Below are 20,457 nucleotides of genomic sequence, written 5' to 3'. Positions count from 1 at the left end.
TTCCAACTCCTTACCCTCTCTCTCTCCTCTTCCCCCTCTCTTGCTTCCCTTCTCCCTCTCTCTCTCCCCTCCCCCCTCTCCTTCCCCTCTCACTCACTCCTTCCCCTCTCCCTTTTCATTTTATCCCCTCCTCTCTCTCTCCTCCCTCTCCTTCTCCCTCACCTCCCCAGTCTTCACTCCCCTCCCTTTCCCTCCTTCCCTCGCTCTCACTCTCCCCTTTCCCATCAGACTCGCACCCTCCCCACATTTCCCATTCCCCTGCCTCTCTCCCCTTCTCCCTCTCTCCCCTTCCCCCGCTCTATCTTCCGCCCTCGAGAGACAGAGTAAGACGGTGAGAGACAGAAAGAAAGAGAGTGAGATTGAGAGAGAGAGAGAGAGACAGAGAGACAGAGAGATTGAGGCAGATTGTGACTGAGTTGCCTTGGGATGTTTTACTACGTGAAAGACCCGATATATCGATGTTGAGAAGCGAATATTGAAGAGACGGAGGCAGGAGTCTGGGGGATGAGACACAATCTGAGTGTTTCACTGACCCCTCCTCATTCTTCAAACACACAGCACTAACTGGGGAATGACCCACAGCCCAGGGCAGGTGGTTCAATAACTCAGGGGTTAGAGCACTGGTCTAGTAAACCATGGATCGTAGGTTCAAATCTTGCTGGGGCATATTCAAAGTTAGCTCAGTATTTAAATTTGCTATCAATTAACAAGGGCTTTAATTCTAAATATTAAACACCTCTGAGACTGACTGTGATACAAAAGGCTTCTTTCTCTGTTCCCCATCATGACCCTTTTTACCTCTCTCTCCCCTTCCTGCGATCTCGCTTTCCCCGTCTCTCACTCATTCCCCTCTCTTCACCTCTCTCCTCTTCCCCCTCAATCTCCCCTTCCCCAATCTCCCCCCCTCTCTCATTCCTTCCTCTCTCTCTCCTTCCCCTCTCTCCCCTTCCCTCTCTACTTTCATTCTCTCTCCCCTTCCCCTCTCTCTCTCTCACTCCTTCCCTCTCTCCCCTTCGCTCTCTCCCTCCGTTCCACACTCTCTCTCCCCTTTCCCACTCTCTCTCACTCATTCCCTCTCTCTCCACTTCCCCTCTCTCTCTCTCTCTCACTCATTCCCTCTCTCTCTCCCCTTCCCTCTCTCACTCCTTCCCCCAACTCTCTCTCCCCTTCCCCACTCTCTCTCCCCTTCCCCCTCTCTCTCACTCATTCCACTCTCTATTTTCCCTTCCTCTCTCTTTCCTGCTCCTTCCGCTGTTTTGTCCACAGCAGATGGCTCCATAGCTCAGGGGTGCGAGCACTGGTCTTGTAAACCAGGGGTCGTGAGTTCAAATCTCACTGGGGCCTATTCAAAATTAACTCAGTCTTTAAATTCACCATCAATTAACAACAGTTATAAATATTAAACAGCTCTGCAACTGACCCTGGAATAACAAGCTTTCTTCCCCATCACAACATGTTCCACATCTTTTTCCCGCTATCTCACTTTCCCTGTCTCTCACTCATTCCCCTCTCCCCCTTTCCCCCAACCTCGCCTCACCCTCTCTCCCTCCTCCCTCTCCGCTCCCCTCACTTTTCCTTTTCATTTTAGATTCTCTCCTCTCCTCCCTCTCTCTTTCCCAACTTTCTCCCATTCCCGTCTCTCCCCTTTCCTCACTCTCTCACTCCTTCCCCTCCCTCTCTTTCCCCTTCCCTTCTCTCTGTAAAGTCCTGTCCCCTCAGTACAGATCCACACGAGGCGTGTAGTGAAGTTAAGATCACTCTGGACCTGCACCTTTCTATCACAGCTCTGGAATGCTGCACTTGCCTGAGACCTGTCCTTGTATACCTGTCCCTTGCAAGTGCACCCCTGGTGGTAAGGTATGCTGGTGGTTACAGGTCATATCTTATTACAGTCATGTATAGCATGTTAGGATACAGTTATATATAATAATGTAAGACACATGACAATGGGGAAGGGAGTTGAGCAAGGTGAAAGAGAGGTGAAGATGAGTGATGGGGAAGTAGTGAGAGAGAGGGGTGGGGGGAAGGGGAGGGATGGGAATGGGAGAAAGTTGGGAAAGAGAGTGAGGGAGGAGGCAGGGGAGAGAGAAAGGGGAAGGGTAGAGAGAGGGAGAAGGGGAGAATCTGAAATGAAAGGGAAAAGAGAGAGGAGGGAGGGGAGCAGAGAGGGAGGAGGGAGGGAGGGTGAGGCGAGGGAGGGGGAAGGGGGGAGAGGGGAATGAGTGAGAGACGTGGAAAGAGAGATCGCGGGAAAGGGAGAGAGGGGTAAAAAGATGCAGAACTGGGGAAGGAAGAGAGAGATTTGGAAATGGAGAGAGAGTGTAGCCTGTTGTTCCAGGGTCAGTCTCGGAGCTGTTTAATACTTATAATTAAATCCCTTGTTAATTGACGGTCAATTTAAATACTGAGCTAATTTTGAGTCATCCTGCAGCCTCATAGCATCCTCCTCACAGCTCACACCGCCAGCCAGTTTAGTGTCATCTGCAAACTTGGAGATATTACACTCAATCCCTTCATCTAAATCGTAATGTATATTGTAAAGAGCTGGGGTCCCAGCACTGAGCCCTGCGGCATTCCACTAGTCACTGCCTGCCATTCTGAAAAGGACCCGTTTATCCCGACTCTCTGCTTCCTGTCTGCCAACCAGTTCTCTATCCACGTCAGTACATTACCCCCAATACCATGCGCTTTAATTTTGCACACCAATCTCTTGTGTGTGACCTTGTCAAAAGCCTTTTGAAAGTCCAAACACACCACATCCACTGGTTCTCCCTTGTCCACTCTGCTAGTTACATCCTCAAAAAATTCCAGAAGATTCATCAAGCATGATTTCCCTTTCAAGCATGATTTTCCTTTCATAAATCCATGCTGACTTGGACCGATCCTGTCACTGCTTTCCGAATGCACTGCTATTTCAATCTTAATGGTTCATTCCAACATTTTCCCCACTACTGATGTCAGTCCAACCAGTCAAAGCGAAAGAGAGGGATTGTGGAATGGGCGGAGGAATGAGGGGTGACAGCAAGAGAGTCAGGAAATGGAGCATGAGACTAATTTCGCACAGAGTGGTGTAGTGAGAGGATAGTGAATGAGAGACAGATATTTAAATAATTTTGAGTAAGCCCCAGTGAGATTTGAACCCACGACCCCTGATTTACTAAACCAGTGCTCTAACCCCTGAGCTATGGAGCCATCTACTCTAAGAAAGACAGGGGAAGGAGCAGGAAAGAGAGGGGAATGGAAAAGAGAGAGTGGAATGAGTGAGAGCGAGGGGGAAGGGGAGAGAGAGAGATGGGAAGGGGAGAGAGAGAGAGGTGGGAAGGGAAATAGGCGAATGAGTGAGAGAGAAAGGTGATGGGGAGAGAGAGGGGAAGGGGAGAGAAAGAGTGAGGAAGGGGAGAGACAGTCAGGAGAGAGAGGGAGGGGCAGGGGAGAGAGAAAGGAAGGGGAGAGAGAGGGAGAAGGGGAGAATCCGAAAAGAAAGGGTAAAGAGAGAGAGAAGGAAGAGGGGGGCGGGGAGGGAAGAGGGAGAGGGAAAGGGAGAGGGAAAAGGCAGAGGGGGAAGGGAAGAGAGGGGGTGAGAGTGGGTAGTGGAAAGAGGGGGAGGGGAGACAGAGAGAGGGGGGGAGGGGATGGAGTGACAGAGAGGGGACTGAGTGTATTGTGTTCCTAACACAGATGAGACTGCACACAGGGAGGTTACAGTAACAGTGACCTCAGTCTTTATTAAGACTCTCCAGAGTGAGGAACAGGCCTTAGGGGCGACTTATACACAGTGCTCCCAATGGAATCCCTTGGGACTTCAGGGGATAAGCTCCCTGGTGGTGGAACATGGGAGTACATGCTTTACAGATACACAACAGAGTGAGAGATGAGGAAAGTGAGATAGTGGGAAAGGGATAGAGGAGTAAAAAGATGTCGAACGGATCGAGAGATGAGAAGATGAGAGTGGAGCCTGTTGTTCCAGGGTTGGTCTCGGAGCTGTTTAATATTTATAATTAAAGCCCTTGTTAATTGACGGTGAATTTAAATACTAAACTAATTTTCAGTAGGCCCCAGTGAGATTTGAACTCACAAACCCTGGTTTACTGGACCAGTGCTCTAACCCCTGAGCTATGAAGCCACCTGTGCTGGGACAAACTGGGGAAGGAGCAGGAAAGAGAGGAGAAGGGAAAAGTGAGAGTGGAAGGAGGGAGAGAGAGGGGAAGGGGAGAGAGAGGGACGGGAGAGAGAGAAGGGGAGAATGTAAACAGAAAGGGAAAAGAGAGCGGGGGAGGGGAGTGGAGGGAAGAGGGAGAGGGAAAGGGAGAGTGAAAAGGCAGAAGGGGAAGGGAAGAGAGGGTGGAGAGAGTGGGGAGTGGAGAGTGGGGACAGGAGAGAGAGGGAAGATAGAGGAGGAAGGAGAGAGAGGGGAAGGAATGGGGAGAGAGTGAAGGTAGAAAGGGAAGTGGAGCGAGGGGAAAGAGGTGAGAGAGAGAGGGGAAGGAGCTAGAGAGAGAGGAAGGGGAGAGAGGGGCGAGAAGTAGAGACAGGGAGAAAGAGAGAATGTGAGGGGAGAGAGAGGGTGAGGGGAGAGAGAGGGGGAAGGAGTGAGAGAGAGGGGGAGGGGAGAGAGAGGGGGAAGAAACATTGAAACATAGAAATATAGAAAATAGGTGCAGGAGTAGGCCATTCGGCCATTCGAGCCTGCACCACCATTCAATAAGATCATGGCTGATCATTCCCTCAGTATCCCTTTCCTGCTTTCTCTCCATACCCCTTGATTCCCTTAGCATATCTAACTCCCTCTTGAATATATCCAATGAACTGGCCTCAACAACTCTCTGCGGCAGTGAATTCCACAGGTTAACAACTCTCTGAGTGAAGAAGTTTCTCCTCATCTCAGTCCTAAATGGCTTACCCCTTATCCTTAGACTGTGTCCCCTGGTTCTGGACTTCCCCAACATCGGGAACATTCTTCCCACATCTACCCTGTCCCGTCCCGTCAGTATTGCAGTGGTGTTACATGGAGGTTACATATATGACAGAGAGACAGGGAAAAAGAGAGAGGGGAACTGGAGAGAGAGAAGGGGGAGGGGAAAGAGATCAAGGATAAGGGGAATGAGATAGTGGAAGTGAGGGAGAGAGAGGGGAAAGAGTCGGAAAGAGAGGGGGAGGGGAGAGAGAGAGGGGAAAGGGGAGACAGGGAGGGAGAAAGACGGGCAGGGGAGAGAGAGAGAGGGAAAGGGGAAAGAGAGGTTAAGGGGAGAGAGAGGGAAGGAGTGAGAGAGCGAGGGGGAGAATGGAAGGGGAGATAGAGAGAGGGGAAGGGGAGAGAGAGGGAGAAGGGGAAAATCTGAAAGGAAAAGGAAAAGAGAGAGATAGAGGAGGGAAGGGAGAGTCGGGAGGAAAGAGAGGGGAGCGGAGAGGGAATGGGAGAGAGAGAGTGGGAAGGGGAGAGAGGGGGAAGGAAGTGGTTAGGGGAGAGATTGAGGGGAGAGGGTGCGAGAGGGGAAGGGGAGAGAGGGTGAAGGAGGTGGTTAGGGGAGAGACTGAGGGGAGAGGGTGAGAGAGAGGAAGGAGAGAGAGGGGGAAGGAGTGAGGGTGAGGCGAGGGAGGGGCAAGGGGGGAGAGGTGAATAACTGAGAGACAGGGATAGCGGGAAAGTGAGAGAGGGCTAAAAAGATGTAGAACGGGTCGTGATGGGGAAGGGAAAGAGAGATTTGGAAGGGGAGAGAGAGTGTAAGAGAGATGAAAAGAGGAGAGGGGTAAGGGTGTGAGGGGAGCCTGTTGTTCCAGGGTCGGTCTCGGAGCTGTTTAATATTTATAATTAAACCCTTGTTAATTAAAAAGGAACCAATATTTGGAATAGACTCTAATGAGATTTGAACTCATGACCCCTGGTTTACTAGACCAATGCTCTAACCCCTGAGCTATGGAGCCACCTGCTCTGGGAAAGACTGGAAAAGGGGCAGGAAAGAGAGGGGAAGGGAAAAGAGCGAGTGTGAGGAGTGAGAGAGAGGGGGAAGGGGAGAGAGAGAAGAAATGTGAGAGAGAGAGGGAAGGGAAGACAGGGAGGAAGAGAGAGGGGAAGAGGAGAGAGAGAGTTGGGAAGAGAAAGAGAGGGAGGGGAAAGGGAGAGAGAGAGAGAGGGGGAAGGGGAGAGAGGGAGAAAGAGAGGGAGGGAAAGGGAGAGAGAGAGAGGGGGTGAAGGGGAGAGAGGGAGAAAGAGAAAGGGGAAGGGGAGAGAGAGGGAGGTGGGAGGGGAAATAGGCGATTGAGTGAGAGAAAGGAGATGGGGCGAGAGAGGAAGGTGAGGGAGAGGGCGAAGGAGTGAGACAGAGAGGAAGGGGAGACAGCGGGAGGGGAGACAAGAGTGGGGAAGGGGAGAGACAGTCAGGAGAGAGAGGGAGGGGCAGGGGAGAGAGAAAGGAAGGGGAGAGTGAGAGAAGAGGGGAGAATCTGAAAAGAAAGGGTAAAGAGAGAGAGGAGGAAGAGAGGGGCGGGGAGGGAAGAGGGAGAGGGAGAGGGAGAGGGAAAACGCAGAGGAGGAAGGGAAGAGAGGGGGGTGAGAGTGGGTAGTGGAAAGAGAGGGAGGGGAGACAGAGAGAGGGGGGAGGGGATGGAGTGACAGAGAGGGGAATGAGTGTATTGTGTTCCGAACACAGATGAGACTGCACACAGGGAGGTTACAGTAACAGTGACCTCAGTCTTTATTAAGACTCTCCAGAGTGAGGAACAGGCCTTAGGGGCGACTTTTCCACAGTGCTCCCAAGGGATGCTGGGATCCCTTGGGACTTCAGGGGATGAGCTCCCTGGTGGCGGAACATGGGAGTGCATGCTTTACAGATACACAACAGAGTGAGAGATGAGGAAAGCGAGATTGTGGGAAAGGGATAGAGGAGTAAAAAGATGTAGAACAGGCCATGATGGGGAAGGGAGAGAGAGATTTCCAAGTGGAGAGAAAGTGCAAGAGAGACAGGGGGGGTGGGGGTGCAGTGTGTGAGAGGAACCTGTTATTCCAGGGTCGGTCTCGGAGCTGTTTAATATTTATAATTAAAGCCCTGGTCAATTTAAATACTGAGCTAATTTTGAGTGGGCCCCAGTGAGATTTGAACCCACAACCCCTGGTTTACTAGACCAGTGCTCCAACCTCTGAGCAATGGAGCCATCTGCTCTAAGAATGACAGGGGAAGGAGCAGGAAAGAGAGGGGAATGGAAAAGAGAGAGTGGAATGAGTGAGAGCGAGGGGGAAGGGGAGAGAGAGAGATGGGAAGGGGAGAGAGAGAGAGGTGGGAAGGGAAATAGGCGAATGAGTTAGAGAGAAAGGTGATGGGGAGAGAGAGGGGAAGGGGAGAGAAAGAGTGGGGAAGGGGAGAGACAGTCAGGAGAGAGAGGGAGGGGCAGGGGAGAGAGAAAGGAAGGGGAGAGAGATGGAGAAGGGGAGAATCCGAAAAGAAAGGGTAAAGAGAGAGAGAAGGAAGAGGGGGGCGGGGAGGGAAGAGGGAGAGTGAAGGGGAGCGGAAAAGGCAGAGGGGGAAGGGAAGAGAGGGGGTGAGAGTGGGTAGTGGAAAGAGGGGGAGGGGAGACAGAGAGAGGGGGGAGGGGATGGAGTGACAGAGAGGGGAATGAGTGTATTGTGTTCCTAACACAGATGAGACTGCACACAGGGAGGTTACAGTAACAGTGACCTCAGTCTTTAATAAGACTCTCCAGAGTGAGGAACAGGCCTTAGGGGCGGCTTATACACAGTGCTCCCAATGGTATCCCTTGGGACTTCAGGGGATGAGCTCCCTGGTGGTGGAACATGGGAGTACATGCTTTACAGATACACAACAGAGTGAGAGATGAGGAAAGTGAGATAGTGGGAAAGGGATAGAGGAGTAAAAAGATGTAGAACGGGTCGCGATGTGGAAAGGATCGAGAGATGAGAAGATGAGAGTGGAGCCTGTTGTTCCAGGGTTGGTCTCGGAGCTGTTTAATATTTAGAATTAAAGCCCTTGTTAATTGACGGTGAATTTAAATACTAAACTAATTTTCAGTAGTGCCCCAGTGAGATTTGAACTCACGACCCGAGGTTTACTGGACCAGTGCTCTAACCCCTGAGCTATGGAGCCACCTGCTCAAGGAAACACAGGGGAAGGAACAGGAAAGAGAGGGGAAGGGAAAAGTGAGAGTGGAAGGAGGGAGAGAGAGGGGAAGGGAAGAGAGAGGGAGGGGAGAGAGAGAAGGGGAGAATGTAAACAGAAAGGGAAAAGAGAGCGGGAGAGGGGAGTGGAGGGAAGAGGGAGAGGGAAAGGGAGAGTGAAAAGGCAGAAGGGGAAGGGAAGAGAGGGTGGAGAGAGTGGGGAGTGGAGAGTGGGGACAGGAGAGAGAGGGAAGATAGAGGAGGAAGGAGAGAGAGGGGAAGGAATGGGGAGAGAGTGAAGGTAGAAAGGGAAGGGGAGCGAGGGGAAAGAAGTGAGAGAGAGAGGGGAAGGAGTTAGAGAGAGAGGAAGGGGAGAGAGGGGAGGGAAGTGGAGACAGGGAGAAAGAGAGAGTGTGAGGGGAGAGAGAGGGTGAGGGGAGAGAGAGGGGGAAGGAGTGAGAGAGAGGGGGAGGGGAGAGAGAGGGGGAAGAAACATTGAAACATAGAAATATAGAAAATAGGTGCAGGAGTAGGCCATTCGGCCATTCGAGCCTGCATCACCATTCAATAAGATCATGGCTGATCATTCCCTCAGTATCCCTTTCCTGCTTTCTCTCCATACCCCTTGATTCCCTTAGCATATCTAACTCCCTCTTGAATATATCCAATGAACTGGCCTCAACAACTCTCTGCGGCAGTGAATTCCACAGGTTAACAACTCTCTGAGTGAAGAAGTTTCTCCTCATCTCAGTCCTAAATGGCCTACCCCTTATCCTTAGACTGTGTCCCCTGGTTCTGGACTTCCCCAACATCGGGAACATTCTTCTCACATCTCCCCTGTCTCGTCCCATCAGTATTGCAGTGGTGTTACATGGAGGTTACATATATGACAGAGAGACAGGGAAAAAGAGAGAGGGGAACTGGAGAGAGAGAAGGGGGAGGGGAAAGAGATCAAGGATAAGGGGAATGAGATAGTGGAAGTGAGGGAGAGAGAGGGGAAAGAGTCGGAAAGAGAGGGGGAGGGGAGAGAGAGAGGGGAAAGGGGAGAAAGGGAGGGAGAAAGACGGGCAGGGGAGAGAGAGAGAGGGAAAGGGGAAAGAGAGGTTAAGGGGAGAGAGAGGGAAGGAGTGAGAGAGCGAGGGGGAGAATGGAAGGGGAGATAGAGATAGGGGAAGGGGAGAGAGAGGGAGAAGGGGAAAATCTGAAAGGAAAAGGAAAAGAGAGAGATAGAGGAGGGAAGGGAGAGTCGGGAGGAAAGAGAGGGGAGCGGAGAGGGAATGGGAGAGAGAGAGTGGGAAGGGGAGAGAGGGGGAAGGAAGTGGTTAGGGGAGAGATTGAGGGGAGAGGGTGCGAGAGGGGAAGGGGAGAGAGGGTGAAGGAGGTGGTTAGGGGAGAGGCTGAGAGGAGAGGGTGAGAGAGAGAGGAAGGAGAGAGAGGGGGAAGGAGTGAGGGTGAGGCGAGGGAGGGGCAAGGGGGGAGAGGTGAATAACTGAGAGACAGGGATAGCGGGAAAGTGAGAGAGGGCTAAAAAGATGTAGAACGGGTCGTGATGGGAAAGGGGAAAGAGAGATTTGGAAGGGGAGAGAGAGTGTAAGAGAGACGAGAAGAGGAGAGGGGTAAGGGTGTGAGGGGAGCCTGTTGTTCCAGGGTCAGTCTCGGAGCTGTTTAATATTTATAATTAAAGCCCTTGTTAATTGACAGTGAATTTAATTTTGAGTGACCCCAGTGAGATTTGAACTCACGACCCCCTAGTTCACTAAACCAGTGCTCTAACCCCTGAGCTACAGATCCATCTGCTCTGGGAAATGCAGGGGAAGGAGCAGGAAAGAGAGGGGAAGGGAAAAGAGAGAGTGGAAGGAGGGAGAGAGAGGGGGAAGGGGAGAGGGAGGGGATGGGGAAGGGGAGAGAGAGAGGGGCGAAAAGAGGGAGTTGGGGAAAGAGAGGGAGGGGATGGACAGAGAGGGAGCGTGGAAGGGGGGGGAGAGAGAGGGGAAGGAGTGGGAGAGAGTGGGAGCGGAGATAGTGTAAGGGGAGAGAAAGGGGAAGGAGTGAGAGAGAGGAGGAAGGGGAGAGGGAGGGGAAGGAGTGAGAGAGAGGGGGAAGGGAAGACAGGGAGGAAGAGAGAGGGGAAGGGGAGAGAGAGTGTGGGTGGGGGTGGGGAGGGAGGGAAGGAAAGAGAGAGGATGGGAGAGGGAAAGGGAGAGGGAAAAGACAGAGTGGGTAGCGGCGAGAGGGGGAGGGGATAGAGAGAGGGAAGACAGAGGAGAAAGGAGAGGGGGGGAAGAACTGGGGAGAGAATGAAATTAGAGAGGGAAGGGGAGAGAGTGGAAGAGTGAGAGAGAGAGGGGGAAGGGGATACAGAGAATGGAAGGAGAGAAAGCGGGGTAAGTGGAGAGAGAGGGGAAGGAGTGAGAGAGTGAGAAGAGGAGAATCTGAAAAGAAAGAAACAGCCGGGAGGGGGTGGGAGAGTGGAGAGGCAGAGGGGGATGAGAGAATAATGAATTAATGATAGGAATTTAAATGCTAAATTAATTATGTAAAGGCCCCTGTGCGATTTGAACCCACAACCCTTGGTTGACTGGACTAGTGCTGCAACCCCTGAGCTATGGAGACACCTGCTCTGGGAAAGACAGGGGAAGGAGCAGGAAAGAGAGGGAGAAGGGAAAAGAGAGAGTGGAAGGAGTGAGAGAGAGGGGGAAGGGGAGAGAGAGAGGGAGGGGTAAGGGAAAAGAGAGCATGGAAGGAGTGAGAGAGGGGGAAGGGGAGAGAGGGAGGGGATGGAGTGAGAGAGAGGGGGAAGGGGAGAGAGGGAGTGGCGGAGTGAGAGAGAGGGGGAAGGGGAGACAGGGAGGAGGAGAGAGGGGAAGGGGAGAGAGAGAAGGGGAAGGGGAAAGTGAGCGAGGAGAAGGGGAATGAGGTAGTGGAAGGGAGGGAGAGGGGACAGAGTCGGAAAAAGAGGGGAAGGGGAGAGAGAGGGGAAGGAGTGAGAGAGAGGGGGCAGGGGAGACAGGGAAGTGGAAAGATGGACAGGGGAGAGAGAGAGAGAGAGGGAAAGGGGAAAGAGAGGTTAAGGGGAGAGAGAGGGAAGGAGTGAGAGAGACATGAGGGAGAGAGGGGAAGGTGGGATCGAGAGAGGGGCAGGGGAGCGAGGGAAGAGAAGAGAGAGGGAGAAGGGGAAAATCTGAAAGGAAAAGGAAAAGAGAGTGATAGAGGAGGGAGGTGAGAGACGGGAGGAAAGAGAGGGTGAGGGGAGAGAGTTGAAGGGGAGAGTCAATGAAAGCAGCCATGCAGGTGCAGCAAGCAGTTAGGAAGGCAAATGGTACATTGGCCTTCATTGCAAGAGGGTTTGAGTACAGGAGCAAGGATGTCTTACTCCAGTTATACAGGGCCTTGCTGAGACCACACCTGGAGTATTGTGTACAGTTTTGGTCTCCTTACCTAAGGAAGGATATACTCGCCATAGAGGGAGTGCAGCGAAGGTTCACCAGACTGATTCCTGGGATGGCAGGACTGTGGTATGAGGAGAGATTGGGTCGACTGGGCCTGTGTTCACTGGAGTTTAGAAGAATGAGAGGGGATCTGATTGAAAGGTATAAAATTCTGACGGGGTTGGACAGACTGGATGTGGGGAGGATGTTTCCCCGGGGGCTGGGAAGTCTAGAACAAGGGGTCACACAGTCTCAGGATACGGGGTAGGAAATTTAGGATCGAGATGAGGAGAAATGTTTTCACTCAGAGGGAGGTGAACCTGTGGAATTCTCTACCACAGAAGGCTGTGGAGACCAAGTCACTGAATATATTTAAGAGGGAGACAGATAGATTTCTAGACACAAAAGGTATCAAGGGGTCTGGGGAGAAAGCGGGAATATGGTGTTGGGATAGAGGATCAGCCATGATCATATTGAATGGTGGTGCAGGCTCGAAGGGCCGAATGGCTTACTCCTGCTCCTATTTCACATGTTTCTGTGTTTCTCTGAATGAGTGAGACACGGGGGAAGTGAGATAGCAGGAAAAGATGTCATGATGGGGAAGGTCGAGAGAAAGAGTCCAAGAGTGAGGGAAGAATGTTGTTCCAAGGTCAGTCTCAAAGCTGTTTAATATTTATATTTGACACCCTTAATAATTTAAATACAGAGTTAATTTTGAGAAGGCTCCAGTGAGATTTGAACTCACGACCCCTGGTTTACTGGAGCAGTACTCTAACCCCTGAGCTATGGAGCCACCTGCCCTGGGAAAGACGGGAAGGAGCAGGGAAGAGAGGGGTAGGGAAAAGAGAGCGTGGAAGGAGTGAGAGAGAGGGGGAAGTGGAGAGAGAGGGAGGGGAAGGGGAGAGAGAGGGAGAGGAAGAGAGGGAGGGGAAGTGGAGGGAGAGAGGGGTAGGAGTGAGAGAGGGAAGGGGAAATAGAGGGAACGAGTGAGAGAGAGAGAGGGGAAGGGGAGAGAGATGTGAAGGCAAGAGAGGGAGGAGGCAGGGGAGAGAGAAAGGGGAAGGGGAGAGAGAGGGAGAAGGGGAGAATCTGAAATGAAAGGGAAAAGAGAGCGAGAGAGGAGGGAGGGGTGAGAGGGGTGGGGAAAGGGAAAGAGCGAGTGAAAAGGCAGAGAGGGAAGGAGCGATCGGAGGGAGAGAGTAGGTAATGGAGAGAGGGGGAGGGGAGAGAGAGAGAAGGAAGAGGACAAAGGAGAGAGAGGAGGACAAGTGAGCGAAAGAAAGTAGAGAGGGAAGGGGAGAAGGGGAAAGGGGGGAGTGAGAGAGGAAGGAATGAGAGAGGCGAGGGGGGCAAAGAGTGGGGAAGGGGAGAGAGAGGGGGAAGGGGAGAGAGAGGGAGAGAGAGGAAGGAGTGGGAAAAAGAGGAGAAGGGAAAAGAGAGACTAGAAGGAGTGAGAGAGAGGGGAAGGGGAAAGCGAGGGAGGGGAAGGGGAGAGCGGGCAGGTAATGAGAGAGAGGGTGAAGGGGAGAGATAGAAGGGAAGGAGTGAGAGAGAGGGGGAAGGGGAAAGAGAGGGGTAGGATTGAGAGAGGAAGGGTAACGAGTGTATAAGAGCGTGAAAGGGAGATAGGGAGAGACGGGGAGGAGAAAGGGAAGGGGAGAGAGAAGGGGAAGGAGGAAGAGTGGGTGAAGGGGAGAGAGAGGGGGAAGGAGAGAGAGTGAGAGGAGAGAGGGGAAGAAAGGGGCATGAGTGAGAAACGGGGAAAGCAAGATAGCGGGAAAGGGAGAGAGAGGAAAAAAAGTTGTAAAACAGGTTGCGATGGGGAAGGGAGAGAGAGAGCCTGTAATTTCAGGTTTGGTCTCAGAGCTGTTTAATATTTATAATTAAAGCCCTTGTTAATTGACAGTGAATTTAAATACTGAACTAATTTTGAGCGACACCAGTGAGATTTGAACATACTACCCCTGGTTTACTAAACCAGTGCACTAACCCCTTAGCTATGGAGCCATCTGTTCTGGGGAACACAGGGGAAGGAGCAGGAAAGAGAGGGGAAGGGAAAAGAGAGAGTGGAAGGAGGGAGAGAGAGGGGGAAGGGGAGAGAGAGAGGGGCGAAAAGAGGGAGTTGGGGAAAGAGAGGGAGGGGATGGACAGAGAGGGAGCGTGGAAGGGTGGGGGGGAGCGAGGGGAAGGAGTGGGAGAGAGTGGGAGCGGAGAGAGCGTAAGGGGAGAGAAAGGGGAAGGAGTGAGAGAGAGGGGGAAGGGGAGAGGGAGGGGAAGGAGTGAGAGAGAGGGGGAAGGGGAGAGACGGTCAGGAGAGAGAGGGAGGGGCAGGGGAGAGAGAAAGGAAGGGGAGAGAGAGGGAGAAGGGGAGAATCCCAAAAAAAAGGGTAAAGAGAGAGAGGAGGAAGAGGGGGGTGGGGAGGTCAGAGGGAGAGGGAAAGGGAGAGGGAAAAGGCAGAGGAGGAAGGGAAGAGAGGGGGGTGAGAGTGGGTAGTGGAAAGAGAGGGAGGGGAGACAGAGAGAGGGGGGAGGGGATGGAGTGACAGAGAGGGGAATGAGTGTATTGTGTTCCTAACACAGATGAGACTGCACACAGGGAGGTTACAGTAACAGTGACCTCAGTCTTTAATAAGACACTCCAGAGTGAGAAACAGGCCTTAGGGGCGGCTTATACACAGTGCTCCCAATGGAATCCCTTGGGACTTCAGGGGATGAGCTCCCTGGTGGCGGAACATGGGAGAGCAAGTTTTACAGATACACAACAGAGTGAGAGATGAGGAAAGTGAGATAGTGGGAAAGGGAGAGAGGGGTAAAAAGATGTAGAACGGGTCGTGATGGGGAAGGGAGAGAGAGATTTGGAAGGGGAGAGAGAGTGTCAGACAGACGAGAACCTGTTGTTGAAGGATTGGTCGCAGAGCTGTTTAATATTTATAATTAAAGCCCTGGTTAATTGACAGCAAATTTAAATATTGAGTAGGCCCCAATGAGATTTGAACTCATGACCCCTGGTTTACTAGACCAGTGCTCTAACCCCTGAGCTATGGAGCCACCTGCTTTGGGAAAGACAGGGGAAGGAGCAGGAAAGAGAGGGGAAGGGAAAAGAGAGAGTGGAAGGAGTGAGAGAGAGGGAAGGGGAGAGAGAGAGGGAGGGGTAAGGGAAAAGCGAGCATGGAAGGAGTGAGAGAGGGAGGGGACGGAGTGAGAGAGAGGGGGAAGGGGAGAGAGGGAAGGGACGGAGTGAGAGAGAGGGGGAAGGGGAGACAGGGAGGAGGAGAGAGGGGAAGGGGAGAGAGAGAAGGGGAAGGGGAAAGAGCAATTGGAAGGATTGAGAGAAAGGGGAAGGGAAGAGAGTGGGGAAGGAGTGAGAGAGAGGGGGAAGGAGTGACAGGGAGGAAAAGAGAGGGGAAGGGGAGAGACGGAGGGGAGTGAGGGAGGGGAGGAAAGAGAGGGGATGGGAGAGGGAAAGGGAGAGTGAAAAGGCAGAGGGGATGTGAAAGTGGGCAGCGGAGAGAGGGGGACAGGAAAGAGAGGGGAAGGAGTGATAGAGACGGGGAACGGGAAAGAGTGGGGAAGGAGTGAGAGAGAGGGGAAGGAGAGCGAGAGTGGAAGGAAAGAGAAGGAGGAGCCGGGGAGAGAGAAAGGAAGGGGAGAGAGAGGGAGAAGGGGAGAATCCGAAAAGAAAGGGTAAAAAGAGAGAGAGAGAGGAGGAAGAGAGGGGAGGGGAGGAGAGAGGGAGAGGGAAAGGGAGAGTGAAAAGGCAGAGGGGGAAAGGGAGAGAGGGGGAGAGAGAGAGAGAGAGGGGGAGGGGAGACAGAGAGGGAGATGTGGAGGGTATGGAGGGCGAGGGGAATGAGTGAGGCACGGGGAAAGTGAGATAGCGGGAAGGGGAGAGAGTGAGGGGAAGGAGTGAGAAAGGGGGGAAGGAGAGAAGGGATTGAGTGAGAAAGGTGGGGAATGAGAGCGTAAAGTTCTTTCTCAATGGCACAAAACCCACACGAGGCAAATTCTGTGGACTAGGTCACTCCATGACCTGTACCTTTATTCACAGGACCAAGAGGTGATGACCCTGCGTGGGACCTCCCTTTATGTACCTGGACGACCAGGTAAGGAGTGTCTCCCACAAGTTCGCCCCCTTGTGGTCAAGATGTGCATTGCTTAAGTCTATTCAGTATTGCAGTGGTGTTACATGGAGGTTTCATATCTGACAGAGAGACAGGGAGGAAGAGAGAGGGGAACTGGAGAGAGAGAAGGGGGAGGGGAAAGAGATCTAGGATACGAGGAATGAGATAGTGGAAGTGAGGGAGAGCGGGAAAAGAGTCGGAAAGAGAGGGGAAGGGGAAAGAGAGAGGGGAAGGAGTGAGGGAGCGAGGGGGAAGGGGAGACAGGGAGGAAGAGAGAGGCGGAAGCGGAGGGGAAGGAGCGAGAGAGAGGGGAAGGCGAGAGAGGGAGGAGGCAGGGGAGAGAGAAAGTAAGGGGAGAGAGAGAGAAGGGGAGAATCGGAAAAGAAAGGGTAAAGAGAGAGAGAGAAAGGAGGAAGAGGGGGAGGGGAGGGAAAGGGAGAGTGAAAAGGCAGAGGGGGAAGTGGAGAGAGGGGGGAGAGAGAGAGAGGGGGAGGGGAGACAGAGAGGGAGTTGTGGAGGGGATGGAGGGCAAGGGGAATGAGTGAGGCACAGAGAAAGTGAGATAGCGGGAAAGGGAGAGAGTGAGGGGAAGGAGTGAGAAAGTGGGGAATGAGAGACATGGAGGAAGAGAGAGGGGAACTGGAGAGAGAGAAGGGGGAGGGGAAAGAGATCTAGGATCAGGAGAATGAGATAGTGGAAGTGAGGGAGAGAGAGGGGAAAAAGGCACAAAGAGAGGGGAAGGGGAGAGAGAGAGAGAGAGAGGGAAAGGGGAATGAGAGGTTAAGGGGAGAGAGAGGGAAGGTTTGAGAGAGCGAGGAAGAGAATGGAAGGGGAGATAGAGTCAGGGGAATGGGAGAGAGAGGGATAAGGGGAAAATCAGAAAGGAAAGGGAAAAGAGAGAGACAGAGGAGGGAGGGGAGAGACGGGAGGAAAGAGAGGGGAGCGGAGAGGGAGAGTGGGAAGGGGAGAGAGGGGGAAAGAAGTGGTTGGGGAGAGATTGAGGGGAGGCGAAAAGGGGGAGAGGGGAATGAGTGAGAGACAGGGAAAGCGGGATAGTGGGAAAAAGATGTAGAATGCATGAGAGAGTCAAGCCTGTTGTTCCAGGGTCGGTCTCAGAGCTGTTTAACATTTATAATTAAAGACCTTGTTAATTTAAATACTGAGCTAAGTGTGAGTAGGCCCCAGCGAGATTTGAACTCACGACCCCTGGTTTACAAGACCAGTGCTCTAACCCCTGAGCTATGGAGCCACCTGCACTAAAAAAGATAGGGGAAGGAGCAGGAAAGAGAGGGGAAGGGAAAAGAGAGAGTGGAAGGAGTGAGAGAGAGGGGCAAGGGGAGACAGGGAGGAAGAGAGAGGGGAAGTGGAGAGATGGAGGGGAGGGAGAGAGGGGAGGATAGAGAGGGTGCGGGAAAGGGAAAGGGAGAGTGAAAAGGCAGAGGGAGTGTGAAAGTGGGCAGCGGAAAGAGGGGGACAGGAAAGAGAGGGGAAGGAGTGATAGAGAGGGAGAAGTGGAAAGAATGGGGAAGGAGTGAGAGAGAGAGGGGAAGGCGAGAGAGGGAGGAGGCAGGGGAGAGAGAGCGAAGGGGAGAATCGGAAAAGAAAGGGTAAAGAGAGAGAGAGAAAGGAGGAAGAGGGGGAGGGGAGGGAAGAGGGAGAGGGAAAGGGAGAGTGAAAAGGCAGAGGGGGAAGGGGAGAGAGTGGGGAGAGAGAGAGGGGGAGGGGGAGGGGAGACAGAGAGGGAGATGTGGAGGGGATGGAGGGCCAGGGGAATGAGTGAAGCACAGAGAAAGTGAGATAGCGGGAAGGGGAGAGAGTGAGGGGAAGGAGTGAGAAAGGGGGGAAGGAGAGACAGGGAGGAAGAGAGAAGGGAAGTGGAGAGAGAGAAGGGGGAGGGGAAAGTGATCCAGGATAAGGGGAATGAGATAGTGGAAGTGAGGGAGAGAGACGGGGAAGGGGAGACAGCGAGGAAGAAAGACGGGCAGGGGAGAGAGAGAGGGAAAGGAGAAAGCGAGATTAAGGAGAGAGAGAGGGAAGGAGTGAGAGAGCGAGGGGGGAGAATGGAAGGGGAGATAGAGAGAGGGGAAGGAGAGAGAGAGAGGGAGAAGCGGAGAATCTGAAAAGAAAGAGATAACCGGGACGGGGTGGAGGAGTGAAGAGGCAGAGGCTGAAGAGAGAATAATGAATTAGAGATGGGAATTTAAATACTAAATTAATTTTGGGTAGGCCCCAATGAGATTTGAACCACCTGCTCTGGGAAAGATAGGGGAAGGAGCAGGAAAGAGAGGGGAAGGGAAAAGAGAGAGTGGAAGGAATGGGGAGAGAGTGAAAGGAGAAAGGGAAGGGGAGAGAGGGGAAAGAGGTGAGAGAGAGGGGAAGGAGTTAGAGAGAGGGGAGGGAAGTGGAGACAGGGAGGAAGAGAGAGGGGAAGGGGAGAGAGGTGGGGGGAGGGGAAAGAGAGGGAGGGGAAGGGGAGAGAGAGTATGGAAGGGGAGAGAGAGGGTGAGGGGAGAGAGAGGGGGAAGGAGTGAGAGAGAAGGGGTGGGGAGATAGAGGGGGAAGGAGTGAGAGAGAGGGGGAGGGGAGATAGAGGGGGAAGGAGTGAGAGAGAAGTGGAGGGGAGATAGAGGGGGAAGAAACATAGAAACATAGAAACATAGAAAATAGGTGCAGGAGTAGGCCATTCGGCCCTTCGAGCCTGCACCTCCATTCAATAAGATCAAGGCTGATCATTCACCTCAGTACCCCTTTCCTGCTTTCTCTCCATCCCCCTTCATCCCTTTAGCAGTAAGGGCCATATCTAACTGCTTCTTAAATATATACAATGAACTGGCCTCAACAACTCCCTGCGGCAGGGAATTCCACAGGTTAACAACTCTCTGAGTGAAGAAGTTTCTCCTCATCTCAGTCCTAAATGGTTTACCCCTTATCCTTAGACTGTGTCCCCTGGTTCTGGACTTCCCCAACATCGGGAACATTCTAACCACATCTAACCTGTCCCGTCCCGTCAGAATCTTATACGTTTCTATGAGATCCCCTCTCATCCTTCTAAACTCCCGTGTATAAAGGCCCAGTTGCTCCAGTCTCTCCTCATATGTCAGTCCAGCCATCCCGGGAATCAGTCTGGTGAACCTTCGCTGCACTCCCTCAATAGTAAGAATGTCCTTCCTCAGATTAGGAGACCAAAACTGAACACAATATTCCCGGTGAGGCCTCACCAAGGCCCTGTACAACTGCAGTAAGACCTCCCTGCTCCTATACTCAAATCCCCTAACTGTGAAGGCCAACATACCATTTGCCTTCTTCACCGCCTGCTGTACCTGCATGCCAACTTTCAATGACTGATGAACCATGACACCCAGGTCTCGTTGCACCTCCCCTTTTCCTAATCTGTCACCATTCAGATAATATTCTGTCTTCGCGTTTTTGCCCCCAAAGTGGATAACCTCACATTTATCCACATTATACTGCATCTGCCATGCATTTGCCCACTCACCTAACCTGTCCAAGTCACCCTACAGCCTCTTAGCATCCCCCTCACAGCTCACACCACCATCCAGTTTAGTGTCATCTGCAAACTTGGAGATATTATATTCAATTCCTTCATCCAAATCATTGATGTATATTGTAAAGAGCTGGGGTCCCAGCACTGAACCCTGCGGCACTCCACTAGGGAGGGGGCAGGGGAGAGAGAAAGGGAGGGGAGAGAGAGGGAGAGGGGGAAAGAGAGGTAGGGGAAGGTGAGAGAGTGGGGAAGGGAGGGAGAGAGGGTGGGGAAGGGAGTTGGGGAAGGTGCAAGAGAGGTTAAGAGGAGTGATGTGGAAGGAGTGAGAAAGAGTGGGGAAAGGGGAGAGACGGGAATGGGAGAAAGTTGGGAAAGAGAGTGAGGGAGGAGGCAGGGGAGAGAGAAAGGGGAAGGATAGAGAGGGGGAAAAGGGGAGAATCTGAAATGAAAGGGAAAAGAGAGAGGAGGGAGGGGAGCAGAGAGGGAGGAGGGAGAGAGGGTGAGGCGAGGGAGGAGGATGAATGAGAGACGTGGAAACAGAGATAGCATGAAAGGGAGGGAGGGATAAAAAGATGTCGAACTGGTCGTGATGGGGAAGAAAGAGAGAGAGAGTGTAGCCTGCAGTTTCAGGGTTGGTTTCGTTGCTATTTAATATTTATAATTAAACATCTTGTTAATTGACAGTGAATTTAAATATTGAGCTAATTTTGAGTCGGCCCCAGTGAAATTTGAACCCACGACCCCTGGTTTACTCGACCAGTGCTCTAACCCCTGAGCTATGGAGCCACCTGCCCTGGGCTGTGTCATTCCCCAGTTAGTGCTGTGTGTTTGAAGAATGAGGAGGGGTCAGTGAAACACTCAGATTGTGTCTCATCCCCCAGACTCCTGCCTCCGTCTCTTCAATATTCGCTTCTCAACATCGATATATCGGGTCTTTCACGTAGTAAAACATCCCAAGGCAACTCAGTCACACTCTGTCCCAATCTCTCTGTCTCTTTGTCTCTCTCAATCTCACTCTCTTTCTTTCTGTCTCTCACCTTCTCACTCTGTCCCTCGAGGGGGGAAGGTAGAGCGGGGGATGGGGAGAGAGGGAGAAGGGGAGAGAGAGGGGGGGAATGGGAGAGAGAGGGGGGCAATGGGAGAGGTGGGGAGGGGGTGAGTCTGATGGGAAAGGGGAGAGCGAGAGCGAGGGAAGGAGAGAAAGGGATGAGGGAGGGGAGTGGAGACAGGGGAGGCGAGGGAGAAGGAGAGGCAGGCGAGAGAGAGGAGGGGAGAAAATGAAAAGGAAGAGGGGAA

At 52.6% G+C, this 20,457-nt stretch overlaps 8 non-coding genes across 8 annotated transcripts; 1 reads left to right on the top strand and 7 right to left on the bottom strand.

The window, feature by feature from the left end:
• Nucleotides 1-1,271: 1,271 nt before the first annotated feature.
• trnat-ugu (transfer RNA threonine (anticodon UGU)) lies at nt 1,272-1,344 on the top strand. Its single transcript has one exon. It is a non-coding gene; the product is annotated as a tRNA-Thr (tRNA).
• Nucleotides 1,345-3,119: 1,775 nt separating this feature from the next.
• trnat-agu (transfer RNA threonine (anticodon AGU)) lies at nt 3,120-3,192 on the bottom strand. Its single transcript has one exon. It is a non-coding gene; the product is annotated as a tRNA-Thr (tRNA).
• Nucleotides 3,193-4,050: 858 nt separating this feature from the next.
• trnat-agu (transfer RNA threonine (anticodon AGU)) lies at nt 4,051-4,123 on the bottom strand. The gene has a single exon. It is a non-coding gene; the product is annotated as a tRNA-Thr (tRNA).
• A 1,726-nt stretch (nt 4,124-5,849) lies between these two features.
• On the bottom strand, nt 5,850-5,922 carry trnat-agu (transfer RNA threonine (anticodon AGU)). Its single transcript has one exon. It is a non-coding gene; the product is annotated as a tRNA-Thr (tRNA).
• Nucleotides 5,923-12,255: 6,333 nt separating this feature from the next.
• Nucleotides 12,256-12,328, bottom strand: trnat-agu (transfer RNA threonine (anticodon AGU)). The gene has a single exon. It is a non-coding gene; the product is annotated as a tRNA-Thr (tRNA).
• A 2,182-nt stretch (nt 12,329-14,510) lies between these two features.
• trnat-agu (transfer RNA threonine (anticodon AGU)) lies at nt 14,511-14,583 on the bottom strand. The gene has a single exon. It is a non-coding gene; the product is annotated as a tRNA-Thr (tRNA).
• Nucleotides 14,584-16,832: 2,249 nt separating this feature from the next.
• Nucleotides 16,833-16,905, bottom strand: trnat-ugu (transfer RNA threonine (anticodon UGU)). Its single transcript has one exon. It is a non-coding gene; the product is annotated as a tRNA-Thr (tRNA).
• Nucleotides 16,906-19,874: 2,969 nt separating this feature from the next.
• Nucleotides 19,875-19,947, bottom strand: trnat-agu (transfer RNA threonine (anticodon AGU)). Its single transcript has one exon. It is a non-coding gene; the product is annotated as a tRNA-Thr (tRNA).
• Between the last annotated feature and the right edge of the window lie 510 nt (nt 19,948-20,457).

Source organism: Pristiophorus japonicus, unplaced genomic scaffold (assembly GCF_044704955.1).
Source record: "Pristiophorus japonicus isolate sPriJap1 unplaced genomic scaffold, sPriJap1.hap1 HAP1_SCAFFOLD_859, whole genome shotgun sequence".
Classification (NCBI taxonomy): Eukaryota; Metazoa; Chordata; class Chondrichthyes; family Pristiophoridae; genus Pristiophorus; species Pristiophorus japonicus.
The sequence above is the reverse complement of the archived record's forward strand: the minus strand, read 5'-3'. Positions and strand labels throughout refer to the sequence as shown.